This window comes from Sciurus carolinensis, chromosome 6 (genome assembly GCF_902686445.1).
Source record: "Sciurus carolinensis chromosome 6, mSciCar1.2, whole genome shotgun sequence".
Lineage (NCBI taxonomy): Eukaryota > Metazoa > Chordata > Mammalia > Rodentia > Sciuridae > Sciurus > Sciurus carolinensis.
The window spans coordinates 10,644,759-10,662,831 of NC_062218.1; positions in this window are offsets into that span (position 1 = coordinate 10,644,759).

Consider the following 18,073-nt stretch of genomic DNA (forward strand, 5'->3'; position numbering starts at 1 on the left):
TAGATATGTTTTTAGGGTATCAGGTTTAAGGCCTGAGTTTGCACCATCTAAATATGTTTTCTGTAATCTAATGTCTATAGTTAGTCCAATATTTTAACCTTATAGAGAAAAATGCAAGAAAACAAAAGTTTAATTTTCTCCACCTTGAAATTACATGTCACCAACCTTGTGACAACAACCCTCAAAGGAATTTCTAGGTTATTTTCTTTCATTTTACTTTTTCTGGGGAAAATAAGAATATGTCTGCTTTAGTCCATTCTTCACACATCTCTAAATCTATTTGCCAATGTCTTATATAAAATAAAATAGAATTTAGTTTTTTTCTATCTTGTCTTGTATTCTACTTTTCACCAAAAGAAACAACTGTCAAAAATGCTATATCGGGTGAATGCTAAAATATGTCAAATACCAGCTTTCTCTTGTCTTATCATTTATAAATCTGGAATCCAAATGCACAGGAAACATATAAGCATGTTGTATTACCAGGAAAGTTAACATGACAAAGTAAGATCTGAAACTGGTAATGGGAACATTGATTGACCTTTAATGCAGTTCTCAGCTGTTTCTGTCCTTTGACTCACACTGACAGGATGCCTCTTGAAATAGTCTAGCAACCTAAGAGAGGCAATTGAGATAAGGGAAATGCCATTTTAAGAACAGGCAAGTAGATGGTGAAAGGTACGTCTAGTAAGTCACAGTTCAGTTACCTCTCTCTTTATTTTTGAGTTAAGTACAGTTCACACGCAGTCTGTGGAGGCAAAGGGAAAACCACTAGGGAACACAACCACTGGAACTTCAGAACATGTGCCTCCAGAATTAATTTCATAAGCTCTTCTTAACTTATCTCCTTTCTATATTAATAATGATGTTGTCAAATGAAACATGAGCAGTGTACCCTACTGGATGCAATATGGTAATTTATGTTTGGAGAGGACTGTGTACGGTCAGGCTAACAGGTACCAGAGTCCTTTTGCTTTATTGGGTGACCATGACATTGAGTCAGAAAGCAATTCTCATGTTTAAGACTGTCTTTTAACCCTGTAAAAGCTATCTGAGGATGGTAATGGATTAGGCTGCTTTCTCAAAAATGTCTAAAGTGCAGTTACAGATTTCATTTCAAGATAGGGTCTAATCTGCAGATGGTGCTTTGACAGTTGATGAAATGCCACTGGGTCTTGGGAATATTTCATGAAGAACTTTGAACTCACAAGTTACAAGGTACCCTAAGAAGTAATAATTCCTCTAAAGAATCCACAGACATTTATTGTCATAGGGTATAAAAACACAGAGCTGGACTTGTTGTTTATTTGACTAAAGAAGAAATTCGATGTCTTCCTGAATCACCTGCAGCTCTTGTCACGTGGCTGTGACATCTGCCTTTTGAGATGTTCTCACTTGTCCGCTTCTGCTGTTTGACGCTTTGCAGTTCCATCTTGCCTTTTATCTCCGGGGAGCATCAGCCTCTGTGTCAGGATAGCTTCCTTCAGTTGGCACTGGTCAGAAGGATGGGAAATGATATTTCAGCACATTGCCCTGCAGGGATGCCTTGGAGAGTCTTGGTGTCTAAGGGCACTTTAAGAATCACATTAAATGACTTCATGTACAATTAGTACACGTTAATAAAAGTCAACTAAATCATGATTATGACAGGAGGGGAGAAATCCAGTGGAGTCAAGTGATGGACTGTGTCTTTGTATACACATTGCATGCTGTGCATCGCTAACAAGCTATTTCTCCATGTCTGCACAGTCTCATTTTCTCAATGAGTCTTGTCTTGATGACCCCATTGACCACTGCAGCCAAGTCTCCATGCTGCCCCAGTGCTACTAAACACCCTTAGCTTGCTTTTCCTTACCATCAGCATACAGCATCCTCTAACACAGCACATCATTTGAAAGTACTTATGAAATATGTTTCTGGCACCAGGAACAGAATGTGTCAAAAGTGCAGAGATTGCTCACTAGAAGACTTCATTAATACATTATTAACTACTGTGTCTAAACAGGATCTGACACAGAGTAGACAGTATTATTATATTTTGTTAAAAGTGTTCCTTTTTTAATTCAGTGTTTCTGATTACTCCCTTTGCTCCAGGCCTATGGTAATAAGCCGAAGGTAATTCAATGGTCTTACTTTCAACAATCTGTGTAAGATACACTGAATATCAATGGAAACAATAAAGTAAGTCTTGCTTCATGCTGTATACAATAATTAAAATTAAATAGATCATGGACATAAATGTTCTTAGGAAAAAAAGTGAAGATCACTTTTGAGGGGGTTTCAGCAAGCAAAGATTTATTAGCTGGAAGATAAAAAGCACAAATAATATTTTGATAAGTGAATCAATATAATATACTTTCTACTTTAATTGGCCATGAAGAAAGGGGAAATATAATATGCAAACTAGATAATTATGTTAGCATAAATAAGACAATCACTTCCTGTATACAGAGTACATGAACAATCCTTATCATCATTGAAAATAAGAAATAAAAAATGGACAAAATATCTGAACAGACACTTCACTAAAGGACTCAGAAATGGGCAATAAACATTTGAAGAGGCATTCGACCTAATTTTTTCTAGAGAGATGCAGACTAAAACATAACAGATTCCAATACACTTGCCTTATAATGGCTAAAATTAAAGACAGATAATATCAAGTGCTGTTAAGAATGTGAAACAATAAATTTTATGTGGATGGGGGGAACTGAAAATATTTCAGTGACTTCAGAAAACAACATAATTTTTAATGTACATAAACCTATATCTTCTATGTGACTCTGCATTTCTACCTCAAGATATTTGCTCAAGAGAAAAGAAAATCTAGTTCCATGAAAATTCTTTTTATGTGAAATTTCACAGGAGCTTTATTCATAAATGACAAAATTTTTAAACAACTCACAAGTCCCAATAGGTAAATGATAAACACATTGAATATTTTTGTTTTATGAGATGCTACTCATTCATATGAGAATGAATGCATTGTCATACACACACTGTATGACGGATCTCAAAATGTTTTGCTGAGCTAAGAAGCCATCCAAACTGTATACATGTCGTGTGATTTCATCAGAGTCCTCTACCACCACGTTGGCGGACTGGTTCCATTGAGAGACTGCATGTTCCATCCTGGATCTCAGAATGAGGAGAATGAACAGTAATGAAGCCAAGCTAAGCGCGCCCTTAGCCAAATGCACAGCGTCAGGCAGTCTCTAGGAGAGGCAGCTTTTGTAAGTGTCCCTGAGCTCTGGCCTCCCGTTTTCCCATAGCAAACCCAACAAGCTCTGGGAAACAGAATATTTGGGATCAACTAGGTAGACTTCAAGAGTGATTTCTTTCTGTTTGTGAGAAATAATATTGTCTAGAAAACAAATGCCTGTCTCTGTGGAAGAAATGATCCAAGAAAGAAATGAACACGTACAGAAATAGTAAATTATACCACACAATTAGATGTGTTTTGTTTTTATAGGAAGAGATGCTCATGTGCACATTTATACCATACAACAAAAGGATTAGGAGTTTCCCTTCAAATATTGAGAACATCCCATCCTTTAGAACAGAGAAACAACAATTGACATAATTAATTGACTCACTCTTCCTTTTTTTTTTTGGGTGCTGGGGATCGAACCCAGGGCCTTGTGCTTACAAAGCAAGCACTCTACCGACTGAGCTATCTCCCCAGCCCCTCTCTTCTTTTTTTGTTAATTAACATTCTGTTAAAGTATTATTTGACTACTCAGAAAAAATGATTAAATATTTAATATTATTTTTATACCTCTCTATGAGAGTGAATGTTATTTTAATTTATATTATCTATAGTAACCACACTCCTAAGAAACAAATTTAAAACAGCCTCTTAGAACCATACTGCAGAAGGTCTAGTCATTATAACTAGATTTAATTACTATCCACAACCAGGCCACTTTACCCTACACTACACAAATTCAACACATACCCAATTTATGCCTATTTTCTAAATAATTTTCAAAATTTCTATTTTTTCTATCCCTATCCTTCATAAATGAACTCAGTTTTTCTGATTAATATGAAACATCCCTATATATTTTTCTTTCCTTTGTCTAATGTCCTTACACTCTGTTTTCTCACTACTACCAAAAAAATTCTAAAATAAGAAACAGATTGTGTCTTTAAAATAATCAGTAGTGTCCTATAAATTTCAAATTTCTAAGTTTAGTATTTAAGAAATCACAATCTGGCTCCTGTCTAAATTTGCAGAATTAGTTTTAAATATACTTTGGGGAATCGATAGCACCCACTGGCCCAGGCCTGTGCTGAAGACTGCATATTGTTTGTATTGTGTGCTCTAATATTGATCTCCCCCTTAAAGGTGAGGTAACAGAATCCATTGACAGCAAGGTAGAAAAAATTTTGGGAGAGAGAGCAGTTTGGAATGTACATAATTGAAACGATCCCCTAAGTAAAGGATGGAGATAAGAGAGCAAATGTAGGCAATGAATGATGACTTCAATAAACGGTTGAAGGAGCCAATGGGGGAAGCAAAAGATCATTTCAATAAAGAATTTGAGATTCTGAAAAACAAACAAACATAAATCCTTGAAATGTAGGAAACAATAAGCCAAACTAAAACCTCAATAGAAAGAATCATCAACAGACTACATCACTTGGAACACAGAACCTCAGACAATGAAGACAAGATAGTTAATACTGAATATAAAGTTGACCACACAGAGAAGATGATAAGAAATCATGAACAGAAACTTCAAGAGTTATGAGATATCATGAAAAGACCAAATTTAAGAATTATCAGGATAGAGGAAGGCACAGAGATACAAACCAAAGAAATGCACAATCTATTCAGAAATAACAGAATATCAGAAAATTTCCCAAATCTGAAGAATGAAATGGAAAATCAAATACAAGAGGCTTACAGGACACCAAGTGTATAAAATTACAACAGATCTACACTAAGTCACATCATAATAAAAATGCTCAACATAAAAAATAAAGTTAGAATTTTGAAGGCTGTGAGAGAAAAGCATCATATTAATTACATACAGGGGGAAAACCAATATGGATATCAGCAGATTTGTCAGCCAGACCCTAAAAGCAAAAAGGGCCTGGAACAACATATTTCAAGCTCTGAAAGAGCATGAATGCCAACCAAGAATCTTATACCCAGCAAAACTAACCTTCAGATTTGATGATGAAATAAAATCCTTCCATGATAAACCAAAGTTAAAAAAATTTACAAATAGAAAGCCTGTACTACAGAACATTCTCAGCAAAATACTCCATGAGGAGGAAATGAAAAACAGTGAAAGTCAGCAAAGGGAGGAACTACACTAAAGTAAAGTAAAAGTCAATCAAAGAAGAACCCAAGTCAAGTTAAAATCCAAAAATAAGCCACAGTGACTGGGAATACAAATCATATCTCAATAACAACACTGAATATTAATGGCCTAAACTCATTAATCAAAAGACCTAGACTAGCAGATTGGATTAAAAGAAAAAGACTCAATAATATACCGCCTTCAAGAGACTAATCTCATAGGAAAAGACATTCACAGACTGAATGTGAAAGGATGGGATAAAACATAACACACCCACAGACTCAGTAAAAAACAAACAACAACAACAACAACAAAAAAAAAAAAAAACCAGGGATTTCCATCATCATATCAGATTAAATGCACTTGGAGCCAAAGTTAGTCAGAAAGGATAAGGAAGGACATTTGATACTGCTGAAGGGAACCATAAATCAATAAGACATAACAATCATAAGTATCTATGCTCCAAACCATGGAGCATATGTACATCAAACAAACTCTTCTCAATTTCAGGAATCAACTATACCACAACACAATAATACTGGATGACTTTACCACACCTTTCTCGCCAAGAATAGATCGCCCAAACAAAAACTGAACAAGAAACCATAGAACTCAATAACAGAATCAATAATTTGAACTTATCAGACATATAGAATATTCCATTAGAGACGAGAGAATACACGCTCTTTTCAGCAACACATGGGTCCTTCTCTAAAGTAGACCATAAACTATGCCACAAAGCAACTCTTAGCAAATACAAAAAATGGAGATACTACCTTGTATTGTATCAGATCATAATTGAATAAAATTAGAAATCAATGATAAAATTAAAAAAATAGAAAACACTCCAATACCCAGAGACTAAATAATATGCTATTAAATGTTGCATAGATAGCAGAAGACATCAGGGAGGAGATTTAAAAATTCTTAGAGTAAACAAGAACAAAAATAGAACATATCAAAATCTCTGGGATATCATGAAAGCAGTACTAAGGGGAAAATTCATGGTCTGGAGCTAATTCAAGAAAGAATAAAAAGTCAACAAATAAATGACCTAATATTATATCTTAAAGAACTAGAAAATGAACAGATAAACACCAAAAGTAGTAGAAGACAGGAAATAATTAAAAGTTGAAATCAACGAAATTGAAACAAAAGAAACAATTCAAAAAATTGACAAAACAAAAAGTTGGTTCTTTGAAAAAATAAACAAAATTGATAAACTCTTAGCCACACTAACAAAGAGAAGAGAGAGAAAACTCAAATTAATGAAATTCATGAGGAAAAAGGAAATATCATGACAGACACTATTGAAATATAAAACACAATTAGGAAGCTACTTTGAAAATCTGTACTCCAACAAAATAGAAAATCTCAAAGACATCGACAAATTTCTAGAGATACATTATCCATGCAAACTGAATCAGGAGAACATACACAATTTAGACAGATAAATTTCAAGCAATGAAATAGAAGACAACATCAAAAGTCTACCAACCAAGAAAAGACCAGGACCAGATGGATTCTCAGCCTGGTTCTATAAGACCTTCAAAGAACTAATTCTAATATTCCTCAAAATATTCCATGAAATATAAAAGGAGGACACCCTTCCAAACTCATTCTATGAAGCTAGTATCACCCAGATATCAAACAAGACAAAGACACACCAAGGAAAGAAAACTTCAGACAGTATCCCTGATGATCATAGATGCAAAAATTCTCAGCAAAATTCTGGCAAATTGGGCTGGGATTGTGGCTCAGTGGTAGAGTACTTGCCTGGCATGTGTGTTTGCCTGGATTCAATCCTCAGCAACACAAATAAATAAATTAATTAATTAAATGTCCATCTACAACTAAAATAAAAAAAAAATACTCAAAAAATCTGATAAATTGCATAAAAAACATCCTAAAATGATAGTGTCCCCTGATCAAATGGGGTTCATCCCAGGGATCCAGGGTTGGTTCAACATCTGGAAATCAATAAATGTAATTCACCATATAAACAGACTTAAAGTTAAGTATCATATTTTTATCTCAATATATGCAGAAAAAGCATTTGATGAAATACAGCATCCATTCATGCTCAAAACACTAGAAGAAATAGGAATAGTAGAAACATACCACAACATTGTAAAGGCTATCTATGCTAAGGCTATGACCAACATCATACTAAAAGGAGGAAAACTGAAAGAATTTCCTCTGACAACTGGAACAAGAAAAGGATGCCCTCTTTCACCACTTCTATTCAACATCGCCCATGAAACACTAGACAGAAAATTAGACAGACCAAAAAAATTAAAGGGATATGAATAAGAAAAGAATTCAAGCTATCACTATTTGGTGATAACAGGATTCTATATTTAGAAGATCCAAAAAATCCCACCATAAAACTTCTAGAACTAATAAATGAATTCAGCAAAGTAGCAGGATATAAAATCAACACACTTGAATCTAATGCATTTCTATTCATAAGTGATGAATCCTCTGAAAGAAAAAATTAGGAAAACTACCCCATTCACAATAGCCTGAAAATAAATACTTGGGAATAAATCTAACAAAAGAGGTGAAATTCCTCTATAATGAAAACTACAGAACACTAAAGAAAGAAATTAAAGAAAACCTTAGAAGATGGAAAGATCTCCCACATTCTTGGATAGGAAGAATTAATATTGTTAAAAAGACTATACTACTAAAGGTGCTATACAGATTCAATGCAATTCCAATTAAAATTTCAATGATGTACCTCATAAAAATAGAGAAAGCAATCATGAAATTCTTTTGAATGAATAAGAGATCTGGAGAGCTAAAGCAATTCTTAGCAGGAAGAGTGAAACAGAACTTATCACAATAGCAGACCTTCAACCATACTACAGAGCAATAGTAACAAAAATAGCATGGTATTGGCACCAAAATAGTCAGGTAGTCCAATGGTACAGAATAGAAGACAAACCCACATAAATACAGGTATCTCATACTAGACAAAGGAGCCAAAAATGTACAATGTAGAGAAGATAGCCTGTTCAACAAATGTGCTGGGAAAACAGGAAATTCATATGCAGTAAAATGAAATTAAACCCCTATCTCCTACCCTGTACAAAACTCAACTCAAAATGAATCAAGCACCTAGGAATCAGTCAAAAGACCCTGCATCAAATAGAAGAAAAAGTAGGCCAAATCTTCATCATGTTGGCTTAGACCAAACTTCCTGAAAAAGACTCCCAGAGTACAAGAAATAAAAGCATGAATCAATAACTGAAATGGATTCAAACTAAAAATTTTTTTATCGGCAAAGAAAATAATCAATAATGTGAAGAAAGAGCCTACGGAGAGGAGAAAACCTTTACCACATGAACTTCAGATAGAGCACTAATCTCCAGAATTTATAAAGAACTCAAAAAACTTTACACCAAAAATACAAGTAACCCAATCAATAAATGGGCTAAGGAACTGAGCCGACACTTCATAGAAGAAGATATACAAATGATCAACAGATATTTGAAAAAGTATTCAACATCTCTGGTAATTAGAGAAATGACATCAAAATTACCCTAAGATTTCATCTCACTCCAAAGAGAATGGCTATTATCAAGAATACAAGCAACAAGAGGTGTTGGGGAGGATGTGGAGAAAAAGATACACTCATACATTGCTGGTTGGATTGCAAATTGGTGCAGCCACTCTGGAAAGCAGTGTGGACATTCCTTAGAAAAGTTGGAGTGAAACTACCATTTGAACCAGCTATCCCACCCCTTGGTTTATACCCAAAGGACTTAACATCAGCATGCTACAGTGATGCAGCCACATCAATGTTCATAGCCGCTCAATTCACAATAGCTAGATTGTGGAACCAAGCTATATACCCTTCAATAGATGAATGGATAAAGAAATTGTGATATATAAACACAATGGAGTATTACTCAATCATAAAGAAGAATAAAATTATGGCATTTGCAGGTAAATGGATGGAATTAGAGAATATCATGCTAAGTGAAATAAGCAAATCCCCCCAAATCAAAGGCCAAATGTTTCCTCTGATAAGTAAATGCTGATACATACCAGGGGTGGGGAGCAGGCAAGGGAAGAATGAAGGAATTTTGGATTGTGTAGAGGGAAATGAGGGGAGGGGAGGGAGTGAGAGGAAGGATAGATGGTGGAATGAGACAAACATCATTACCTTATGTACATTTATGATTACACAAATGGTGTGACTCCACATTGTGTACAAAAAGAGAAATGAAAAGTTGTACCCCATTCGTATAGAATGGATCAAACTGCATTATGCTATCATGTATAACTAAACAGAACAAACAAGAAAAGAAGCATTTACACATGAAGGCACAAAAAGCTAAATGAAAATATAAACCAAAGATAGTAATAAAACGACTTCTATACAGGTAAATGACAAAAAATAAAATAATGTAAAATCTAAAATAAAATAAATACACTTTGATACATGTTCAGTGCTTTGACCATATATAGTTGACATTTATTGATCCTTTGGGTCAACTCTTTTAAGCACTTTGCAAATACTGGTGCACTTGATTCCAATGATCCTGTGGGGTCTTAAAACCTTGTCTTTACTATTGGTTTTCTAGTTTTACATATTAGATTACTAACCCCAGAGGAGTTAAGGTACTTGCTCAAAAATCTTAAAGTTATGCTATATCCATGTGTGAATACACCACAATGAATTTCAGATGTATACATATAATAATAATGCTCTAATTAAAATAATAGCAGTATTCACAATAATAACAATTGGGAGGCCAGTAGATCAGAGCAAATAAACTGGGTGAGGGAGGTGGGTGGGAGGGAAGGTAGTGTGTGGTGAGATTGGTCGAATGGTATCATGTGCCTGTGTAAAAGTGGCATAATGTTCACTGAGACGCATAATCATGATACATCAATAAATGCTATTGTATTTGGAATCGTTCAAATATTGCCTACGTTTTGTATCTTTGATATTTCAAGGGTATATGTTTGGTTATCTTGATCATTTTTGACAATGTGCATCTATTACCAATTAGAACATTACTCTTTCATAGATTATCTGATAAAAATGCAAATGCTTCTATAATTATAAATTCCTATCAAATCTCCTTTAGATATTATTTTTCTACAGTCAATAATCAAAATCCAAATAGTCATGTTGCCTTAACTAAATATATTATTGCTGCATTATATGTACATAAGTAATGTTTCAGTAAATGGAACAACTACTAAACAAATTTCATATAATAAAATCTTTCATGAAATAAAATTTCACTAACTACAGGGTACAAAAATAGGTCACCTTTGTGTTATACATTCCTCTTGTTATTGAGCATTTCAAGATGAGGAACATCTCATTTTCTTTTATTTCTGAAGCATCTAATTCTTTGTCTATTGTAAGAGATGGTAATTAAATTTTGATTTTTGATTGGTTATAGTATACTGGGTCATATATTTATTAAAGTGTTAGAAAAAGCATGAAGGAATTGAGAAACAAGATTTATTATCACTTTAGAAAGGCTTTTTATTAAGTTAAGATTCCTGATCCTTCTCTATAAAGAACATTCATCTTCAGATAGAGCACTAATTTCCAGAATATATAAAGAACTCAAAAAACTCTACAAGAAGAATACAAATAACCCAATCAACAAATGGGCTAAGGATATGAACAGAGCCTTCACAGAAGAAGATCTACAAGCAATCAACAAACATAGGAAAAAATGTTCACCATCTTTAGTAATAAGAGAAATGCAAATCAAAACTACCCTAAGATTCCATTCACCCCAATTAGAATGGTGATTATCAAGAATACAAGCAACAATAGATGTTGGAGAGGATGTGGGGAAAAAGGTACACTCATACATTGCTGGTGGCGATGCAAATTAGGGCAACCACTCTGGAAAGCAGTGTGGAGATTCCTCAGAAAACTTGGAATGGACCCACCATTTGACCCAGCTATCTCACTCCTTGGCCTATACCCAAAGGACTTAAAATCAGCATACTACACAGATACAGCCATATCAATGTTCATAGCTGCTCAATTCTCAATAACCAGATTGTGGAACCAACCTAGATGTCCTTCAATTGATGAATAAAGAAACTGTGGTATATATATACAATAGAATATTACTCAGCTATAAAGAATAATAAAATTATGGCATTTGCAGGAAAATGGATGAAATTGGAGAATATCATGCTAAATGAGATAAGCCAATCTCAAAAAACCAAAGGAAGAATGATCTCGCTGATAAGTAGATGATGACACATAATGGTGGGTGGGGGGGGGCAAGAATGGAGGAAGGAGGAACTGTATAGAGGGAAAAGAGGGGTGGGAAGGTGGGGAGGAAGGAAAAAATAACAGAATGAATCAAACATTACCCTATGTAAATGTATGATTATGCAAATGGTATGCTGTTACTCCATGTACAAACAGAAACAACATGTATCCCATTTGTTTACAATTAAATTAAATTAAAATTAAAAAAAGAATATTATACTTTTAAACTGTCTAACATATATTAGTAGATTTCAATTTGAGATGAGATATTAAAAATTTATCTATTATTAATAGCACATATGTATACATAATAATAGAAAACGTTCCAACTCAAATAAATAAAATATAAAATTCTTATAGTTGTATTTATAAATATGGAAACATTATTAGAAATATATTTGCTACTACTTTCTGCTCTGTGGATTTTGCACTTTAATTTTGTGAAATAAAGTAAAAAATTGTTTATTCTAATTTCTTTTTCAATTTCAACTATAAGAAAATGCATCATAAGTGAAATCAATTACTACTTTTAAATGTTGACTGGTATTAAAAATAATATCAAGAATGTTTCAAACCTTAACTTATTAAAAATGTCTTCTACCTAAAATGTCATATGTAGTTTAACCTGAATGCAATTTGCTTAGAAAAGTTTTTTTAAAATTTTTCTTTACAACTAGATCATTAAAATCATATCGTATGTCACATTGTAGAGAATAATAAGTAAAAGGACAGAGTATATCATTATATTTGATTTTTAAATAATTTATTAATATTATCTTAAACAAAAAAATTGAAAAAAAACTTTTATTATATGATGTTTAAATTACTTCTTTGGAATAATAAATCCACATTAAAGGCAGAATGTTTTCCCTGATAAGTGGATGTTGATATATAATGGTGGTGGGCAGTGAGAACTTTAGATTATGTAGAAGGAAATGAGAGGGGGTATGAAAAATGGTGGACTGAGACAGACATCATTACTCTATGTACATGTATGATTACACGAATGGTGTGAATCTACATCGTGCACAACCATGGAAATGAAATGATGTACCCCACTTGTGTACAGTGAATCAAAATGCAGTCTGTAAAAAATTTAAAAAATAAGCAAATAATTTAAAAAAATGATAATATTATATAATGCATTTAAAAATAATGAGCCATAATAAGAAAAGAAAAACGTAGATTCAATGCAATCCCCATCAAAATACTGATGATCGTCTTCACAGAACTAGAAAAAATAGTCCTAAAATTATTTTAGAAAAATAAAATACCCAGAATAGACATTACAATTCCAATACAAAAATCCAACGTGGGCAATACGCAGTACCTGACATCAAATTCTATGACCAGCTGTAGTAACAGAAGCTCCCTGGTACTGGCATGGACAGAGACACAGAGCAGCAGTACAGAAGAGAAGACAGGAGACTAACCCACACAGTTAGTTATCTGCCCCCTGACTAGGCGCCAAAACTCACATTGGAGAGAAGACAGGCTTTCTGAGAATGGGGCTGGGAAACCTGCTTATCCATATGCAGAAGAATAAAACTAGATCCGTATCTCTCAACCTGCACAAAAATCAACACAAAGTGGGTTAGGGAATTAGCCTCAAACCTACGCGACACCTACAGGAAAGTGCAGGGTCCATACTCCTCCGTATAAGTTCAGACGAAGACTCAGGAAACATGTCAATCATCGATAAATGAAAATAAAAAAGAAAATGAAGAAAGAGTGTGAGAGAAAAATGCCTGTCACTGGAAGTGAGAGCCAGGAGGTGATAATACGGCAAGTTATGGGACCGGGAGAAACTGTGGTTTCATGTGCCAGGAATAGAAATGAAGACCAGGAGCCAGAAGAGGAGGAGTAGCTGGGCACGAGGCTCATCAGTTGTCCCTGCCCCAGGACCCGTAAGGCTACCTGTGCCACAGACCTTAACATCTCCTCCATCTGCTCCAACAGGCCTCTCCCTTCTGTCATCGCCACTTTCCTAGTCAGCCCAGTCGCCTCACCCTCCCGACATGCGTGTATCTGTACCCACCCTGTTTTTGCTTGCTGTTCCCTTCATCTGAAATATTCTCTTTGTCCTTGACACATATTCAAATCTTACCCATTTTACGAACCACCTATTCCATAAAACCCTGCAGGACACCAAATTACAGAATGATGATGTAGTTAGGGGTGGGACCTGCCACTGTATTAGCCCTTAACTCTCCACATGGCTAGTGCCATCTTACCTGGTGGATTTACTAGCACCATCATAGAAAGAGCATTGGACTTGGAATCTCAGGTTCCAACCTCAAATCATTTTCTTCTACTTGTTAGCTTCATGTACATCATTTGTTTCATCATCTGTTTTTATCTTCAATGAAATAAGGACTGCAGTCCTCAACCTCCAATTATGTAGATTATGTGATATGAGAGTTTTTCACGTGAACAAGAAAATCTACTCCAACTAGTTGTGATGGTGTATTTTATGTTGTGAATTATTAGGTCATAGTACCCAGATACTTGATCAAACTTTATTCTTAATGTTTCTATGAAAGTTTTTTCAAGATGGTATCAGTATGTGAATCAGTGACTTTGAGTCAATCTGATGACCTTCTATAATGTGAGTGGACCTCAGCCAATCAGTCGAAGGCCTCTATAGAGAGGCTGGCCTCCTCAGAGAGGGAATTCTGCCAGAAGATTACTTTTGGATTCAAACTGCAACTCATACCCCAGTCCCCAGCCAGGTGGCCCACCCTGAGCAGTTTGGATTTGCCCACCTTCCCAGTGGTGACAGTCAATCAATTCCTTAAAATTTTTCTCTCTCCCTCTCAAAACACACATGTGCAAAAATAGAACCATCCTTTCAGATCTGTTTCTCTGGAGAACCATGCAGATAAGCTAATCCAAGGAGTAAGTGGTTTATTATAGAGTGTTATATAGAATAAAAAGGTTCTAGGAAATCAAGGGATTTGATTTTGGAGGATGCACAGCCAGGAACAATGAAACATTAAGAAACTCTCAAGTAGAACACAAGTTCCTGACTGCCAGGAAACCTGTGAATGCAGTTTTTAGCTTCCTGTCTTTATGGTACAGGAAGGCATGTGCAAAGTGGTTTCTCATGGAGTTGAGAGAGCTGATCTGCAGGGTCGGCTCCAGATGACACATGAAAGTAACTAGCATTGTGTTTGACAATAGAAGTCACCTCATGACTACAGAATCATAAGCTTCTTGAGGACAGAGGATTCTCCTTCACATCCTTCTAAAGTTCCAAACTTCCCATTTCCAGGTCTCAGATTCTTTGATAAGCTACCTTCATTTTGTTCCATGTTCTTCCTATTTCCTTCAATACTCTGCTCTACACATTTTAAAATTTAATTTTTCCCAAGACATCTATTTTTTTTTTTTTTTTTGGATGGAGGGACAGGTACCAGGGATTGAACAGGAGAAGTTGACACTTAGCCACAACCCCAGCCCTATTTTGTATTTAGAGACAGGGTCTCACTGAGTTGTTTTGTGCCTCCCTTTTGCTGAGGCTGGCTTTGAACTCATGATCCTCTTGCCTCAGCCTCCCGAGCTGCTGGGATTACAAGTGTCTGCCACCATGCCAGACTTCATTTATTCTAGAAATTATATTTTATCCACTGTTCAGGAAGTGGATTACAGATGACTGTTTTCTGATGATATTTGAACCAAATGTAGCACGGTAACTGATATTTATCTCTGGGTGATATAGCATGCTATAAAAATGACCACAATGGTCATTTAAAAATAAGTAGTGGAACTTTTGGGTTCATATATTTCAAGGGTGGAACAGACCAATGTGGCCATTTTTACAGAATGCAATACAGAATGCAATGTGACAAACATTGGTTACCTTGGTAATTAGAAAAAAAATAAAAGACAATAAACATGTGTTTTGATTACTAAGTTAATTGAAAAAAATGAGTCAATAAATGGAATAGTATCAAATTAAAAAGGTTCTGCACAGTCAAGGAAACAATTAAGAATGTGAAGAGAGAACTTAGAGAATGGAAGAAAAAATTGGTAGTTATTCTTCTGACAGAGGACTAGTAACTAGAATATATAAAGAATTCTGAATACTTCACACTAAAGAAACATATAACCCAATTAATAAATGGGCAAATGAATTAAACAGACACTTCTCCAAAGAAGAAATGCAAAAAATGTAACAAAAAATGTGAAAAAATGTTCAACGTCAGTAGCAATTAGGAAAATGCACATACTGAGAATTTATCTCACACCAGTCCGAGTGGCAGCCATCAAGAATACAAACAATAATAAATACTGGAGAGGATATGGGAAAAAAGGGGCACTTTTACTATATTGTTGGGATTGTAAATTAGCATAACCATTATGAAAATCAGAACAGACGTTCCTTAAATGACTAGGGATGGAACCACCATATGATCCAGATCTCCCACTCCTTAGCATTTATTCTAAAGAATCAAAGTCATTATACTACAGTGATACATGCATACCCATGTTTATAGCAGCACAGTTCACAATAGCTAAACTATGGAACCAGCCTAGGTGTCCATCAGTGGATAAATGAATAAAGAAAATGTGGTGTAAATACACAGTGGAGTTTTGTTCAGCCATAAAGAAAAATGAAATTATGTCATTTGCAGAAAAATGGATGGAACTTGAGAACATTATGTTAGGTGAAACCAAGGTCAAGCATCAAATGCTTTCTTTCACCTGTGGAAGCTAGAGAGGAAAAAGGTAAAGAAAGGTGTGTGTTGGGGGAGATTCTCCTGCAAACTAAAGTGAGATCAGTAGAGTAGAGGAAAAGAACCAGGGGAAGTAGGAGGGGAGGGACGGGGGAATCCTGGGGAATCATACTGGTCAAATCATATTGTTATATTGTGTGCAGGTACAGATATGCAGCAACAAATCTGTAAAATCATACAGTTATGTACAATTATAATCTATAAAGCACCAATAAAGGTGTGGAAAAGATAAGCCTGAAAATGTTTAATTCCTGATGTGTATATATAACTAATTTAAATATCTGTAGCAGGAATATGTTAAAGACTGTAGAAATACTTTAAAAGAACATAATTTACATAAATAGGTTGTATATATGTGAAATGAATATACTAACATTTCTACCTTTTTTTCCTTCACGTTTATTTCATAAATGGAACCAAGAATCCTTGAGAAGTTTTGTGTTTAGGAAGATGTGATTGTGGCCACGCTAGAGCTGAAATGCAATATTCTTTACTCACCAGCCTTTGCATTTTCCTTTGGAAATACTCTCTTCCCTCTCAATGCTGTGCAATGTTTAGACAGATGTTAAATTTACCTGCAGTGAAAATTCAGGGATGAGACGAGGGTCTGTCTAGTCTTATATTGAATGGTGGATAAAACAATTTGCTAGCATGTTGCATGTGGGACATATGATATGTGAAAGAGGAGATAAGAGTGATCCCAAGGGCCTCTCAGTGAGAACACCAGGGCCACCACCCCCTGAAGGAAGAGCAAGCGAGCAGGATACTTCAGGAATCAGAAGGCTCAGTGTGCGTGTTGCTGCAAGCTTGTCCCCAGGGATGCAGAAGCCTGTTTCACGCCTGTTAAGATTGGATGAAAAAATGATCTTCATAGGAAGAGAGTTTTGATGATTTTATGAAATGTTCAAGGGACTTAAAGTCAGTAATTTGTTTTTGTCATTTTGGAATTCATGATAGAATGTTCTGGGGCCATAAATTTTGGAAACATCAGAAACTGTATGAAACCTAAAAGTATGCAACTTAGAAAGTGATTTAGATGAAGCATTCCAAAGACAGGCCCGAAAATAATAAACAGAGGAAAATGCAAAAGAAAGCTAAGAGGACTAGTCAGCTAACCTGCGGGATCCAGGGGGTCACCACCGAGCGCAGTCTGGGGGAAGAGCTGGCGTAGGTGAGGAAAATTGACTGTGTTGAAGGACATTTGCCACTCCAGACGTGACACTGAGAAGTGAATGAATGACAAATCCCAGGAGAACAGGTAAAACATTGCAAAGCCTATTTGAAATCCAAGATGAAATGATCATAAAATAGAAGAGCATACAAAGATTCTTCAATCTTCATATGATGGAAAATCTGAAAACCAGAAGAGATTAGCACACATGAAATATAATTGTGACTAAAGATATTGCACAAAAAAGACAATAAGCATACCTGGTTTTACAAATATGCCCTACCTAGAAAACATCCTAACTAATGTCATTTTTTTATCATATTGTAAGGTACAATTTTTTTTAATCAATTGTAAGGTACAATTAAGAAAAGTCCTCTGATTGGTGTCTTCTCTTCTGATGACCTTCTCATTTCTGATTTTAGCTACTCACATCCATGGTCATTTTCTAGCATTATCATACATTACCAGTGACTGCAGTTTTTGGTTCAGCCAAAAAACAAACTAGAAAGACTTCCACACATTATGACTGGACTCTGAAGACATTGAGAATAACACTACACAATGATAGCTCAGTAGGAGA